Source organism: Dipodomys merriami, unplaced genomic scaffold, assembly GCF_024711535.1.
Source record: "Dipodomys merriami isolate MVZ:Mamm:240054 unplaced genomic scaffold, mDipMer1.0.p SCAF_183, whole genome shotgun sequence".
NCBI classification, from domain to species: Eukaryota; Metazoa; Chordata; class Mammalia; order Rodentia; family Heteromyidae; genus Dipodomys; species Dipodomys merriami.
In genome coordinates this window covers 408,374-426,008 of record NW_027203193.1, presented here as the reverse complement: position 1 = coordinate 426,008, position 17,635 = coordinate 408,374, and the positions used below count along the sequence as shown (strand labels likewise).

At 37.0% G+C, this 17,635-nt stretch overlaps 1 long non-coding RNA gene across 1 annotated transcript in view; it reads left to right on the top strand.

The window, feature by feature from the left end:
• Window positions 1-16,541, top strand: part of LOC138830079 (uncharacterized) — a 41,937-nt gene extending 25,396 nt beyond the window's left edge. The window contains exons 2-3 of the long non-coding RNA XR_011372856.1: window positions 15,558-15,828; window positions 16,478-16,541. This is a non-coding gene — a long non-coding RNA (uncharacterized lncRNA). The remainder of the gene's footprint in view (window positions 1-15,557; window positions 15,829-16,477) is intronic.
• Window positions 16,542-17,635: the final 1,094 nt, after the last annotated feature.

The following is a 17,635-nucleotide window of genomic DNA, read 5'->3' as shown; positions in this document are numbered from 1 at the left end:
TATATATTCCAACGATATTTTTGTACACTCAAAACAAGAACTATTGATGCTTTTGCTGTTGCTATTGATCAATGGGTACTTTTGCTTTTTTTGTTCAAGCATTTTTTATTATAAAATTTGATATACAGAGCGTTTACACTTAATTAAGTCAACTGAAGAGTATACTTCATTTTCTTTTCTTTTTTTTGGGGGGGGGGTCCGGTTGTGGGGCCTGAAGTCTGGGCCTGAGCCCTGTCCCTCAGCTCTTCAGCTCAAGGCTAGCGCTTGAGCCACTTGAGCCAAAGCACCACTTCCGGCTTTTTTTCTTTTTGCTTTTGTGGTGCTGAGGAATCGAACCCAGGGCCTCATGCTTGCAAGGCAAGTGCTCTACAACTGAGCTACCTTCCCAGCCCCTACTTCATTTTATTTTCTAATTTTCAAATTTTGAGCTTAAATGTTTCCTTTTGTGTCTTTTTTTTTTTTTTTTGTCGGTCATGGGGCTTGAACTCTGGGCCTGGGTGCTGTCCCTCAGCTCTTCAGCTCAAGGCGAGCGCTCTACCACTTGAGCTACAGCGCCACTTCCGGTTTTCTGGTGGTTTATTGGAGATAGGAGTCTCATGGTCTCTCCTGCCCGGGCTGGATTTGAACCGCGATCCTCAGATCTCAGCCTCCTGAGTAGCTAGGATTACAGGCGTGAGCCACCAGTGCCCGGCTCCTTTTGTTTCTTTAGAGTAATTCTTTTTTCAAAGTTTAAGATCAGTTAATTTAATTTTGCATGATTTTTACACATGTAAATTATTCAGACACATATATTTTGCTTTTATAGTATTTAACATGTGGCTATTTAAAAATTAATTTCTTAATTTTATATGGTTAGTGAATCTAAATACATTTATTTTCTTATAGTATAAAAATATTTGTCCAGGTAACAAATACTTACAGTATTTTTAAGAAGCACATACTTTACTAAGAAATGCTTCATTACTTGGTCACTTTTTGGAAGTACTTTTAGTTGAACTAAAAAAAGAACTTTGAGCTCGGCATGGTGATTTGTGACATCCATTTTCTAGCTATGGTGGGAAGTGTAAATAGAGTTTGTAATTCGGGAGAGACTGGGAAACTATGAGACCTTAGTGTAAAACTATTCAGAGTGAAATGATTATGGATATAGCCATCCCTAGCGTTATATACAGTACCTCGCTATCATATTCTAAATCTTGAGTTCAAACACCAGTAATATCAATCATTTATTAAAATAAAAGGACACATGTTTCAAAATGTTTATTATTTAAAACTTATTTGCGAAAGTTCTCATGTCTTCTATTAATTTTCAATTTACTTAATCTATTAAAATCCAAGTATATTGTGACTATTTTCTTTCTACTAAACTTTTAAATACTACGAGCAATATTATTTCATATATTAACATACTTTTGCTGTTTGTGATAATTTCATCTGTTTAATATGATAATATCAATATTGCAAATGTGTGTATGTGGTGTGTGTGTGTGTGTGTGTGTGTGTGTGTGTGTGTGTTTATGTGGTTTTTGTGTGTGTGTGTGTGTGCTTTGTGTGTACTTTGTAATGCTTGGGAGTTCACACCATTGCTTCACATATGCAAAGCCAATGGTTTACCACTGAGTATACTGTCTAGTTATAATCCAAATAGTGTTTTAAACCATGACTTTCATTCCTATTATGCTTTTTCAAAATTATATATGATAACATGTGATCCATATTCTATCCACGCTAGCAATTTTTATTGTAATTTAGAATATTTCCACTTCCAAACTCTTGTGTTTGTTATTGATAAAGGTTTTACTTTGCTTCTTTTCTCTCTTCATTCCTTTTCCCTTTAGAGTTTAACTATTCTCTCTCTTATTTCTTTGAAAATTATCATATTCCTATTACAACATGTATATACAACGCTTTAATTTCTATTTTAATTTTTCCCATTTCCACTGATTTTAGTACCAGCTATTAGATGGATTAAAAAGAAACTTCTCTCAGGACACTTTATTTTTCTCCTTCTCTTCTCTGAAGTCTTTCTGGTTTTTGAAACATAATAGCAATCACATATAGCTCCTATGTGGTCCATCATTCTTACTCCTCTCACTTTCCTCTGTTGTTTTTGTACAACTCAAGTTGTTATCATTCAGCTTTGTTATGCTTCAGTGTTATCTAAATCTTAACTAATTCCTGAGGTAATTTTAGTTGTTTCAAGTATTCTCTGAAGACATTTTTCTATATATAATATCTGGGGTCTTGTGTTTTTTGAAGGTACAAAATATGAGTGACTATCAAACATCTAGATATCTCTGTAGAATATTGGTCCACCTGCTCATTAAACTCCTATGTAAATTCAAGGAATACAGGTCAGTCAGAACAATCTTGTAAAATGGTGTAGCTTTATCCTTCATACTAGCTTTGAATCTTTCTATCATGTTTAGTAGTGAAGACAACATAGTTCTACTACAAGAGCAGACACATAGAAGAATGTAACAGATTTGTTAAAAATAAATTCTCAGTTGTATGGTCAATAGATTTTGAAAACTATCCTATGACTTCATGAAATAAAAATAGAATCTTAAATGGGTGTATTGGCACTATTTTCTTTTGGGATTTACAGAATGATCTTAGACTACTACCTCAATCCATTTTTTTGTTTCTTTTTTTTTTTTTGTCACTCATGGGGCTGGAACTCTGGGCTCAGGCTCTGGACTTTCCTGCCCAGGCTGGCTTTAAACCGTGGTCCTTAGATCTCAGACTCCTGCCTAGCTAGGATTACAGGAGGGACCTACAGGCGCCTGGCCTACCTCAATCCTTATACAAAAATTTATAATAAAAAAGATTATCAAACTAAATGTGAAATGTAAAAACCTATAAGAGATAAACGTAAAAATTCATGACATTGTATGAGTAAAGATTTCTAATGGAAATCATTAGTGGCTAAAGAAAGGCAAGAATATACTGGATTATATCAAGTGATAGCATTTCATAATTCAAGGGACACTATACTCATAATTCAAAGGACACTATAACCGAAGTGAAACTTATCCAACAGATAGAGGGAACATATTTGCTAATGCTACAATGTGAATGCTACAATGATTCTGAATCTTAAGTATTTTTATATCTTCTAATTCCATATAATTTTTCCTGAATGGGATATTTCTTTAAAGACCATGTGTAAATTAATAGTCAATAGGAGGAGCATATGAAATAAGTTACTCTTTAGTATCTAAGAAAAAAGACAAAGAAAACTCACTAGTATGACCCTAACATAAAAAGGTGACACAAAATAAAGTAATGCATTTGTGGAGAAATTGATAAACTCCTCATAATGATCGATTTTTATAATACTGCAATCATTTTAGCAAGCAAGTTTGCAAGTCATAAAGGTCAAAAAGAATTGTATATTCATTACACTTCTATGCATTAAAGAGAAGTAAAAAACGTGTTTCGAAAGGGAATTGTAGTTCATTGACAGTGCACTTGAAAATATGTGTGAGACTCTGGAAAAAATCCCCAAAAATCAAATTTTAAAGGACACACTATAGAGGATGTACGCTGGACAAATTCCTGTAAGTGAATTTTATATCTATTTTAATGTCTGTTCTAAAATTTATAGCATTTCTATTTGAAGAAATGCAAGTTCGTGAAAATTAGGCTTTGAAAACCTATGAAGGTACAATTCACTTCCAAAGCACTAAAATGTATACAATAAAAGGAGATAATATATTGCAAGTTAATTACATGTGATCCTAAGCAGGATGCCAGTGGCTCACACCTGTAATCCTAGCTAATCAGGAGGCTGAGATCTGAGGATTGCAGTTCAAATCCAGCATGAGTAGGAAAGTTTCTGAGGCACTTATCTCTAATTAACCACCAGAAAACAAGAAGTGGTACTGTGGCTCAAGAGGTACAGCACAAGCTTTGAGCTGAAGACTAGATGGACAGTGCCCAGGCATGGAGTTCAAGCCCCACTACCATCAAAAGAAAAAGAAAAGAAAAAGAAAAAGAAAAAGAAAAAGAAATATGATCTTAGCCAACAGTTCATTGCTAGAATAATTTCTGCTCTCTCAACATGGCCTTTTTTTCCCCCAGTTTAGTCCATGGTCTTATATATGACTTGCTTGGAACCAGAATTATTCTTCCATTCTAGTTTTTACAAATTTGCATGATTAGCTACCATGATTTAGAGCTAGTAGAAGAAAGACAGTGGCCTCATCCTTCATGTTCCATTTAGGAGTAATGCTTTCTCTATGTCACTCACATAGGTCTAAATACTGGCCTTGGCTTTATTGTTTCAAAGTTGTCTTATTTGCAGAGTCTTCTATTGTTTATTGAACCATTATACTTAAACACAGAACTTCTCTTTCTCCTATTCCTATTGTTTCTCCTACTGTTAATTTATGTACACTTGGGTAATAATGCACAACACAAACACTGACCAAAAATGTTTCTGAGAACCTACTTCCCACTTAAAATTGGTCTTAATTTACAGAACATTTAGGAAATTTGAACTTAATGTACTCCAGGATAATATTTTCATGTTTTTTTTTAATTGTGAAAATGGTAGACAGAGGGATTAGAGTTACATAAGTAAGTTAGTGAGTACATTATCTAACGAACATTGTTACCTCCTCTTTTGTTTTTCCCTGCCATCCCTTTTCTCACCACCGCCCCAATTCTCACCTTTCATTCCCAACTAGTAAAGTTCATTTTCAACATAGTGTCTTGTTCATCTCATTGTAACAATGGGTCATACTGTGTACTTCTTTCAGCATTTTATTTCCCTTCCCCTCCCCATATTAGAAATTTGTATATGCAAGTTGGAGCTCACAGACCTCAAATACAGTGGAAATGGGTTATACCGTGGAGGAAGAAAATAGAAGAGAAACAAAAAAATCACATAATATATGGTAGATTGGTAGTTGGAGTGGCTTTGCTAGGACATGTTAGCTTGGTGAGGAGAGGAAGAAGTCTCGAGTCCCACCCAAACAGAAAATGAAAAATGAGATAACCAATGGCTGAAGAACTTCAAGAACAAGGGCAGGGACTGATAGTTAACCTCTAGGGGCAGTGAGGGCAGCAAGGCTGGGCCTGTGGTTGTCATGCCTCTCTCGATGCCCTTGGAAGTGAGGGCCAGCTCTGCTGTGGGCTAGGCCTGGCTCTTGCCTTAAGCAGGCACCAGGCAGGAATTGTCAGCACAGCTTCAGGCTGCCCCAAGGAGGTGGCCTGTTGTGGGTGCTGTAGCCTGGGCAGGTGCTAGGAGGATATACTCAGCAGGGCAGAGGAAACAAGGCTGGTAGGCTCCGCTCCAGCCCAGCCAAGCTCAGGGCTACTTGGGAAGTTCCAGCTCTGGATCAGGACCAGGAACTGCTCCCCAGACAAGTAGGACCTCTGGGGACCTGTGCAGTGGCCGCCACGTGTGGGTTGTGAACCTCCTTAGAATGGCCGAGGAGTCTCAATGGAGACGTGCATTTGCTTCTGTGCCTCTCCCATCTTCAGGATTCCTGCTCTCCTCCTGCCTCCTGCCATGTGCAACTACAGGAGTCAATTTCTCCAATGCACTGAGAGGCCATCCCGGAGATGTTCACAGGACTTTCCAGGCTGCTTCACCATGCATGCAGGGCTCACAGGGTGCCATCCTCCAGGCAAAGTTTACCACCATTTCAGCTTGGCCACCCCTGCCTAGAGGACCACAAACTGCATTGTTACACATAAATCCTGGGGTACACAAGGCCGTCCTGCAGTCTAAGGCATCCTTTCCTTCCACCTGCACAGATGGGGAGCAGCTGTGGAGCCAACTGCAACATCATGATTGATTATCTGAAAAGAAGAGGAAAAAAGCTTCATTGTTCCAGATACAGCTGCCCCTGTGGTTCTCTGTGTACACTAGCCTTGTGCTTAGATAAGGATCCCCAAAGACCACCATGGAGCCAGTTCTTATGTGACCACATTAGAGTCATTTATTGCAAGGTCGAGCCTGGACTCACGACTGTCACCATTGCAGTGGGTCAGAGTTGAGATCCCCGACCCTTCTGTTAACTGGGTAATCTTATAAAAATCTTATTGGCTAGCGAGTGCAGGCTAAGCAATAATCAATACTTTGTGGAGGAGAAGGGGAAAAAAAAAACAAATCGTTTAAATAGGGATGCAGGTGGACCCATTGCAACAAGGAGATGTACAAGTTCTTATGGAGAAAAATGAACTTTACAACTTTGGTGAGGGGAAGGGGGGAGGAAGATTCGATGGGGGGTCGGGGGGACAATGGGAAGGGATGGGAGGGGGAAACAAAGGAGGAGGCAAAAATTGCTTGATAAGAAATGTACTCATTATCTTGCCCATGTAACTGTAGCTCCTCTGTACAGTATTTCCACAATAAAAAAGTAAAAAAAATTAAAAAATTAAAAATAATCTGTAACTTTAGGTACTTCTTGTCATCCACTGATGGCTATTGTTAGGGGAGTTATGGGCAGAACTTTATTGTGACATTTCACGGTTTTTCCAGGAACCTGAGTTTTAACTTTCAGTAAATGACTAATTTCAATGGGTACTTTCAGTAAAGGCCTTCACAATGGATAGTTCCTGAGTATTCAGTGTCTAAGTCCAGAATGCCTGTGCTTTGGCAAAGATCTCTCACTAGCGGTGTGTGTGTGTGTGTGTGTGTGTGTGTGTGTGTGTGTGTGTGTGTGTGTGTGTGTGTGTGTGTGTGTGTCTGTGTGTCTGTGTGTCTGTGTGTGTGTCTGTGTGTGTGTGTGTGTGTCTGTGTGTGTGTCTTTGTGTGTTGTGTGAGAGAGTCAGACACAGCTGAGGTTTGGGGTAAAATTCTCCTTCCCTTCAGCATTGAGTTTTGGTATCTATTGTTTGTCCCACCTCCCCAATTTTGAGTTCTAAAGTTGTCCTTCTAAATACTTTTATCCTTTGATCTTCTTGATATTCAGATTCCTAAGGTCTGCTTGTGAACTTCAACATTTGCTTCATTAAGGTGATGCCTTTCTTCCATCTTTTATGAAGCCCGTTGCTCTCTTTAAATGCAGTGTATACTGTGTTAGTGGTTTTACTTAGCCCAGACTGTGGTGGCCCAGGCTCTGACTGTTAATTCTGAGATTAGTTTAGGCCAATATGAGATACTATATTTCAGTATATCAATGAAAGAAGTTCAGCATCTTTATTGAAACAATTTCCTGGCTGTAAATACAAACAAAAACATCCAGTGATATAAATGTACAATCTGTTGTTTTTAGTTAATTGTGCACCACTGTAATGAAAAAAAAAACTTTTTACTAACTGAAATGTGTATTTGTAATGGGAAAAAAATCAAATGTTATAAATCTTAAAAATTGATCAAATACCAAAGAAAAAGAAAGACACTAATCAAGAATGAAGTACAAATGTAAGTGTTTAATAAATAAATGAAATTTTTGAGATTCATATCTACATAACAAATACGAAGGAAAATAAAGAGGAAAGTCACTGAGATCCTATCTTACACACCAGAATAGCTACCACCACTCAAATAAATAAACTGCTGGAGAGGTAAATAAATCAGGAAGTATATTTGGTTTTGTGGCATTGTAAACTAGTGCAACCCATAGGGATATCTTAATGGAAGTTTACACAATACCAAAAAGACAGATATGTTGATGACCTTTACTGCAATTGGATACATATTGAAGGAATATGAATCAACATGAACATACATGTTCATGGCATTAATATTCTATATCAACCAAGCTGTGTAATCAACCTAGATGCACCAGAAAGAGGGAATGAAGAAAATGTGCTATTCATAGCTATAAACATGTTCTGGTATATGAGAAGTGAATGTTTCTACTGTATCATTGCTAAATATTTTGAATATATACCTAATCCTAATTTCACTAATTTTTGTGGCATTGTGTTTTTGCTTTAATGAGGAACATCCATATTGATTTTCAGACCAATTACAATAGGTTGAAGATTTCCTATAATATGTGGATATTAGATCAAAATTTAAATATATCAATGAACACATAGAGGACCATCATATATAGTTTATAATTTGAAGCAATTTTAAGAAGGCAACAGTTGGGGGAAAAGATGATGTTAGAAACTTAAAATATACACAGACATGGGAAAATACCAAAAAATGTGCAACTAATTACTGCTAATAGTAAAATATTTTTCTCAACTATTAACAATGAAACTATTAAAATAATACTTAATAACATCAAATAAATATGCCATAGAAGAAAATGTACCATAGATATATGTTTCCCCATAATTTGTTTTACTTTATAACAAATGGATTAGAAGATGCTAACACATTCAAGTGTCATTGATTGAATGCAGCAAAGGAAAGTAAGAGAGAAGTAGAGAGTAAGAACAACCTGGGGTATGGATAAAGATACTCAGTAGAACTTTGTAAGGAAAGAATGTGCTCTGTTTTCCTGATTAAAATAGAGCTAGGACAGCTAACTTTTGACAGAACACTTGTAATGTAGAGTAGTGGAGTTAGTAATTTAGGTAGTAATTTATTACATTTATTCCCTACTCTTATGATGTGATTCCCTAATGATGTGAGTGATACTAGATTTTCTTTTTTTTGGGGAGCGGTGTCCGGTCCTGGGGCCTGAACTCTGGCCTGGGCACTGTCACTCAGCTCTTCAGCTCAAAGCTAGCGCTCTACCACTTGAGCCACAGCACCACTTCCAGCTTTATTCTTTTTGCTTATGTGGTGCAGAGGAATCGAACCCAGGGCCTCAGGCATGCAAGGCAAGCGCTCTACCACTGAGCAACCTTCCCAGCCCCCTGATTCTATATTTTCTGAGCCTTTTTTTTCACCCCAAATCTCTAAATTCTCTCATTTCTCCTTGTTTCTGAACTAAACTCCTGTAACCTTTTGGTTCATGAGAAAGAGCTGGAGAAATATGAGGATGGCTTGGAGTCAGAGCTTGGAGGATCTGGTAAAGGACTTTCACCTGGGTCTCAGAATCAGATATTAATTGACCTCTTTGGAAATGGAGATACTCACTCACTCAGGCAGAATCTGTCATTCCTTGACTTTCTCTGAAGAAAGGGCACAATACTAGGGCACAATTCAGAGAATGAGCTTTCCCATTGTCAGAAGGAACAGGTTGAAAACTAAAAGTGGCTTCAGGTCCCGAAGGGCCAGTCAGAAGCCAAGAGATCACACTTTCCTCCTCATTAGGGACCTTCTGGTAGGAATAGAGTCTGAGCAAAGTCTGACATAAACTGAGACTGGGCCTAAGGTGGAAACAAAAGAATGACCCTCTCTTTGATTACAAGGGAGTTATATAGTGAGACATGACAACTTCCTTCATATAAGAAAATTAAAGTTATCTCACTGCCACTTTGCAGGAGATCAGTTTCCCCAAAGTAGAAGTTGTTAAATGTTGTGACTGCCAGTTTGCTCTGTAGGCTGTTGTCACTCTCACCCCTTCTCATGTCAGGAATGCATTGCTTCTTTCAGGCACTCTACTACCTGTACTGACTCCTAGGCAGGAATACTGTAGGCTGTTCTTTGGCTAACCTCTTGCATTTAAAGTAGATTAGGCACAGGCTCTGCTCATGCCAAGAGGTAGATGCAAGAGGTGAATAAAAGCTCAGATTTGTACAGAACCATGATCATATTGAAAAAAATTAAATTAAATTAATAGTTGAATAATTTAGGGTTTATAGCCACAAAATTTGGGTAATTATTAGTAATACATCTAGAATCATGGATTAGGAAGAGAACTGTGAAGTAGGTTCAGGATACAATGGAAAAGACACACCATAGCCATAACAGGAGATGAGAGTATGAAGGAACTATTGGCATAGGTCCATTCATTATCTTAGGAGTGACCTTGGATAAGAGGCTTTTAGAATAATATCTAAGAGGGACTTGCTGGGCACTGGTGGCTCACACCTGTAATCCTAGCTACCTGGGAGGCTGAGATCTGAGTATTATGATTCAAAGCATTCCCAGGCAGAAAAAGCCAGAAGTGGTGCTGTGGTTCAAGTGGTAGAGCACGAGCCTTGAGCTCAGGGACAATGCCTAGGGTTCGATTCTTCAGTGCCACATAAGCAAAAAAAAAAGCCAGAAGTGCTTTTATGGGTGAGTGGTAGGGAACTAGCCTTGAATTGAAGAGGTGAGGGACAGTGCTCAGGCCCAGAGTTCAGGCTCCTTGTCCACCTAAATAAAAACAAAAAAATAAAATAAAAAAACTTCCAAACTTATTTTTTCTCATAATTGAAGAGAGGCTCCTCTTACAGAAATTCTCCTTATCTAGCTCAAGGTCATCAAAACTTCAGTAGACTTTTCCTGTTGAGATGTAATGCACCTAACTCTAATGAACCTAATCATGGCTGGGAAAGTATGGTCATAGATACATTTGTTGTATTTTTCCTTATGAATATATAATACTCAGTTATTATATATAATATATATTATAATATAGAATACATTATACATTGTATAAATAGATTAAATAGATCATAACATGTATTATGTATTAACAGACTTCCTCATTTTAGATGTAGGAACAGGCAACATATTGAAAGAAAAATGTTTGAATCTCTGAGTTATTTCTCTACCACAGGACAATACCAGGTTTCATTCTTATTACCCAAAGAGCAACATAGGAAAACGATGCCCATGGATGTGGTTCTCTGGATTTTGGATATATATATAATGAATAATATTGAATATGTAAAACTATAACAACAGATAAATAAGTGAATACCTATGTGCACACACTCCCAGTCACATTCATGTATAAGACTTTCTTTTCTATGCTCTTATTCACCTACACAGAGAGTACATGAGTTGCCCTTGAATTGTCCTGGAAGTTCTTTATTGGGATACTGTAACTTCACATCCTTTGTTCCCTAAGTAGTCAGATGCTATGTATTCAATAACAAAACTGTTACAAGCAAAAGTATCCACGCTGACACACAGAGGAACTTGGATTTCAGAAATGCCACAAATAAGTGGGAGGTACAGCAGTACTTTTCAAAATTGAATAGACTACATATTTATTAGAAAGCTTATGAGAAAAAATCATCAGCGTAGGATGATACACTTGAAGAAAACTACAGTTTAAATTACATATAGCCGGGGGCTGCAATAGACAATAAATAAGAATTTTTAAAAAAATAAATTACATATGACATCAAATTACAAAGTTCCAGGGCATTTCCCTACTCTTGAAAACTAGAGTAAAACATATTAAAAGTAAATAAATGAAAAGACAAATGTTTTATACCAAATTTCAAAACATACTATATGTTATACAAAGGAAATGCGATGAACATGCATTTTACAGTCTATTAAAATAATATGGCATGAAGAATCTGATTAACTGATTCATAAAAGTCAATACAATGCAGTTAAAACATCCGATATCTCAAGTGTTAACTTAGCAGAATACTTTCCATCTATGGTGTCTATTTTGCATATCATCCAGCCCTATCCATCCCACAATGGCAGAAGGCTTTTCCTGAGAAAGTCCAGAGACCTGTCTACTGTGAGTGCTCAATGTAAACCTGTTCCAATTCTCTTTTATTTGGGCATGTGATAGACTGACTATCTGTTAACTTGCCAAAGGCACAATTTGGACAGGCTTCCAGTAGTGATATTTTAGCTCTCAGAAAAAAAGGGAAATTGAAGACAGAGGGAAAATCTACCAGATCCCTGAAAGATTTCTATCATTGTGCTAAACCTGTAGCTTTCTACTGACAGTTGAACAAACTGCAGTAATTGCCACTCCAACCACAGGTCCAAAAAGTGGCTTTCCAAATATTGGCCTATTTTCACTTTGGTAAATCAAGACACACTATTGTGGCCCCGTTTTACTTAAACTATCAGCTATGGTTGGCCCAAAGGATAGTTGAACTTAAGAATTTCTTAAATTTTAGGTCATCACACAATCACTTCATAGCCCTTAAACATTAAAAATACCTACCCATATAAGTCTGCATTACATACTTATTACTGTTTTTCTTCATTTGTCATGATTTACATATTTGTGTATCCCGGGGCTTAGCTCTGTAATATTCCTTCTCATGTTTTTTACCACTGAGTACAGTAATTATTTCTGTATTTTTCTCCATCTCTGTTTACATTAATTCAAGTCCTTAATAGCATCCTGTCTACTGACAACTCGTAACTACTGATTTTAACAAACACAAAATGTCCCAAGTGAGCTTTGATCTCTATCTACAAACCAATACCTCATTACTATTTGATTAAGTGATAACTCTTCCAGCTGTCTTCTCAAAATACCTTGGAGTCATTTCAGACTTACAAAGTTTTTCACACCTCATATTTATTCTATGACCAGGTTTCGACAAATTAACTCACTGTATATTTTAGGAAGAATATATATATATGTGTATACACACACACACACACACACACACACACACACACACACACACACACACATATATGGTATATGAGTGCTAGTACAATGACTAAAATTTGCAGCCTAGGTTCTTTTATTTTTATTTTTTGGGGGGGTTCCGGTCGTGGGGCCTGCACTCTGGGCATGGGTGCTGTCCCTCAGCTCTTCAGCTCAAGGATAGTGCTCTACCACTTGAGCCACAGCACACTTTCAACTTTTTTCTTTTTGCTTATGTGGTGCTGAGGAATTGATCCCAGGACTTCATGCATTCAAAGCAAGCGCTCTATCACTGAGCCACCTTCCCAGGTCCTTACTTTTCTTTTTGGTTCAGTCTTTATTTGGTATAAAGATCACCTACAATATCATTACCCACACCCTTTTAATTTAAAAATATGTATATTCTGTAGCAATGTTATTGCCATTATAACCATAATTAGGAAGATAATGTAGGTTCATCTGCTCCATACATCTTGAAAGGTAATGAGGGTGAAACTTACAGAATATCCTCAGATATGCCTGGTGGAAACCTGGATTTGAATTATGGTTCTACAGCTGATCCGTATTGGGTACTTGGGAAATTTGTTTGGCCTTGTTGCCTACTTCTGTTTTTAATAAAATACTTAATTCATTTCCTAACTGGAAGAACTATCTTGAGCACTAAAATTACCCTAATGCAGGTGCAGTGCTTGGAAAGGTGTCTGCACATTGTGTAGTAGGTCCCAAAGAAGTCAGTTTCTATCAACATTGTCAGAGCATCCTTCCTGAAGGCCTTAATATATACCCAACTGATGTTAATATCTGTGAAAACTTATCTTTACTAAAAAGGTCTTGTCTTCATATGAAACAATTAAAGTAATGTTGGGGCTGTCCTGTGGCTTTTATTCTGAAGGAGGTTTGCCTAAATTTTATTCTTACACTATTATTAGTAGCAGTAGCATTCTTTAGTGCTACCCTTCATTTTTCTAGTTCTGTGTTCCATTTGGAATACTATTGTAACTTAGTTTATAATCTTTGTTATTAGAATAAATAAACTACAACTGCTGAAGTTTTAAATAAAGAGACAATTGTAGGTGTGCATTACATTTTATGTGCTTAATACTTTCCTGAAATTATTCCTTTTAGGTTATATATCCCTAACAAACTATTTTTAAGATTTCTTATATGATTTATGGATTTATTTTATGATTCTTATATGATTTCTTAGAGATCCATAAATAAAACATCTCAGGACAGGACAAAAGAAGGTAAGAAGTTATAAAAATACTATTATGGGGGCTGGGAAGGTGGCTCAGTGGTAGAGTGCTTGCCTTGCATGCATGAGGCCCTGGGTTCGATTCCTCAGCACCACATAAGCAAAAAGAAAAAAGCCGGAAGGGGTGCTGTGGCTCAATGGTAGAGCGCTAGCCTTGAGCTGAAGAGCTGAGGGACAGTGCCCAGGCCCAGAGTTCAGGCCCCACCACCAGACCCAAAAAAATATACTATTATGGTGTCTTAATGCTAAGTGTAAAGAACATGTAACAAAACAGTTGGAAGATTCATTTGCTCTTTTTTCTATTCTCTCACCCTTCATTGTAGAAACTTTCTCACTATGAAGTGCCAAGTCGTCTGGACATTTCAAGCCTTGTCTCAGTGACAGAAGTGATGGGATTAGGACATGTGCTCCTATGACTTGCTTTTAGGAAGTTCACAATAAAGCAATACCAGTACATTTTAAGAAACTTTTCTGAGAGATGTGCATTGACTTCCTCAATTGCCAAAATTAAATTCATATATCAAAACATCAAATTACTTACATTGTAATATATGCAGTTCAACTGGCATTACTAACACTTCCATAAATCAAATGCAAACTAAAAGCTCTATATCAAAAACCAACATCTAAGGCAGTGTTGAAAATACAAGAAGAAATACAATAAATCTAATAGAGTGAGATCTTTAACACTGGCAAGAGCAATGATAGCTGAATTTTTAACCAAGCTTGGAAAGTTCAGGTGTCCACTAATTATGTGATTAGTGTTGCGGAGTTGACCTTGGTATTAAGATTAGAGGTAAAATTCAAAGACAGCTAAGGTTGCTGCAGTATTGTAGGTCTATACAGTGTGACCCTCCCTGATAATGGTAAAGCACAGAGTAGAAGCTAAGTCAATAAAATGTATAGGAAAGATTTTCCACTGAGAATAATTGCAGGTGGTGATCATCACTCTTGCATTGAAAATGTACAGCCCATCATTCTACTTTAAACTCTAGAATATTTCTGATCTGAAGACAATTATAACACACCAATGTGCTGTGAGTGCTGAGCAGTTTAGGTGTGTATTACTGTAATATATGTAAAATGTTTAGAGGTATGGAGTGACCTGACCTTCAAACTTCATTCTGTGTTGTTAAGTTTCATGGAAAAATGTTCACAATTATGCAATTCACACTCATCTAAGTCTGAATCAGGCAACTGAGATAAGACATTTGAGTCAAGCGGAAAAGGTCAGATAATGTGATGTTAGGAAAATGAACCCTTAAATATGTATTTTAATGTTTTCGTTTCTTTCATGCATGTGTTTCTAACGCATTTATAAGATTATTTATTTGTTGCTTTGTATGTCCCTCCCCCACAGTGTAACCCCCGCTTTCACTATATTTGATGTCAGTATAACATGTGGAGTAGATGGGGACAAACAAGTTGTTTAAGGATTCAGGTGGACCTGTTGCAACAATGAGAAGTACAAAATGTCATGTCAAAACCAACTTTACAATGTCGGTGTGGGGGGGGAGGGGGGTATAATTGGGTGGGGGGAGGGGGGAGGCTGGGAAGGGAGGTGAAGGGTAAACAAAGGAGGAGGCTGCAATGCTTGGTAAGAAATGTATGCAATATCCTGCCCATGTAATTGTAGCCCCTCTGTACAGTATGTTCTCAAATAAAATAAAATTAAATTAAAAAAAATAACAAACAAAAAAAAAGACATTTGGGTCATCACTCCAGTGACGTGGTTTGTGACCTATGAAATAAATAACATTATTTCACAATGTATATGTGTTTCTGAAAATTTATGCAATACCAAATACCAAATGTACAAAAGGGACAATTGTCCATCTCTTATATATATCCGAAGTAAAGATACACTTGAACTATACTTTCTTGTTAGAGGATCACAGAATGACTGCTGATATTTGGTTTCTTTCCAGGTGCTCCTATACATTTGTGAATCTTCTCTGAGGAAGTGTTTTCCATAGTTTGTTTTGAGGTGTTCCGAATATCAGTACTGTCACTAACCACAACCATGAAACAGCAAAGATGATGGGATACCTGGCCAAAGAACTGAGAAATCACAGGAAGTTATAGGAAAGAAGACACCAGAGGACCCAAAGCCTCATTGCCAGCTTCTGGATCGCCAAATCCTGTTTAAAATGCTTTATATTCATTCTACTACAGGGGTGGGGTAATGAGAGGCTACAGGTATGTCCACAAACTGAGGCATCAATCTAGTTTGTGGTTACAACCATTAACTGAGGTATTGTTTGTATACATAGTGATAATTGAATCCCTTATTTTTAAGGAGCAGAAGGGAGCAATAATCATTACAACCATAGCACAGACATCCATCTTGTTTCCAAAGTCTTAAACTTTTACTTTCCAACAGCTCTAACTTAAATACTTTTGAGGTAATAACCCATACCCCTGTCTTCCCTTAACTGTTTGACCTTTCCAGAGCACAAGCTCACAGCCTTTTGATTGCTGTTTGAGATGGCTTCCCAATATATCCCTTTCCAGGTATAACAGTTTGACTCTAGAATCCCTCACAAGTACTATTACAGATGGGTTATTTTGAAAGGGATATTTTTTTCTAGGATAGGTTCACTTTTTAAAATTTTATTTTATTTAAAGGTACTATACAGAGTGGTTATAGTTACATGAGTAAGGTACATTCCTTGATGAATATTGTTACCCACTCCATTGTTGTTCTCTTATTCTTTCCTACCCTCAACCATACCCCCCACCCCAATGTTGTAAAGTCCATTGCTGGTATATTGTCTTGTGAATATCATTGTTGTAATGGGTCACTTCTTTCATCATTATGTTATTTCCTTTTCCTTCTCCAAATCAGATAATGTATATACAAGATGGAAGGTACCAGAATCAAGACAGAGATGTCCAGAGATAAATCAAAGACAAATGAAATAAAATAAGATCTAGTTACACTTCTTTACCGACATCAAGGTTGATATCTGAAAAAAAAGTAATTGTTGTTTCCATGTCTTGGAGTCCATTTCAATTAGCATCATTTTGTATGGTCAAATGTACATAGCTCTAGAGCCAGCAATCCCATTCATGGGCATTTGTGGAAATTATCTCTAGATAGCTAATGGATGAAAAATGGAATTGAAAATAGCAAAGGAAAACAAATCAACATTCAGCTATTATGATTTTATAATTCTAATATGAAAGAACTGAAGCTTTTGTTTAATGAAGAAGAAAGTTTAGCCTGTAATTTCAATGCAAGGTATCAGTTTTAATGAGTCTAAAGTCTTTCCCTCAAAGATATCCAAGAGTAATATACTCATCCTCTGAAGAGTAAATAAGTAATTATTTATTTAGCTTTGCTTAATATTAATTTACATGTAGAAAATAAGTTAAAATATCTTCTCAGGCTGGGAAGATGGCTCAGTGGTAGTGTTTGCATGCAAGAGTCCCTGGGTTCAATTCTTCAGTACCACATAAGCAAAAGAAAAAACCCAGAAGTGACACTGTGGCTCAAGTGGTAGAGCGCTAAACTTGAGCTGAAGAGCTGAAGGACAACCACCATGTCCATAGTTCAAGCCCCACGACCGGACTCCAAAAAATAAAACACTAAAACTACCAGCACAAGTATGTTTTTGGCAGCATTATTACCATATCTAAGATATGGAACCAGTCCAGATGCCCCTCAGTAGATGAATGGATCAGGAAAATGTGGTATATATACACAATGGAGTTTCATGCTTCTATGAGAAAGAATTACATAGCCCCTTTCTTAAGAAAATGGAAAGACTTGGAAAAAAATCATTATGTGAAGAAAGCTAGACTCAAAAAACATAGGCTCTATGGTTTACCTCATTTTTATTAATTAATATATGCTTAGGATAGTCCTAGCAGATAGTTTCATTTTTTACACTCTTAATATTCGCTGTTTGTGTGTGTGTGTGTGTGTGTGTGTGTGTGTGCGTGCGCGCGTGTGTGCAGTAATGAAACTGACTCAGAGCCTCAAAATCTTGCTTGTTTTTTT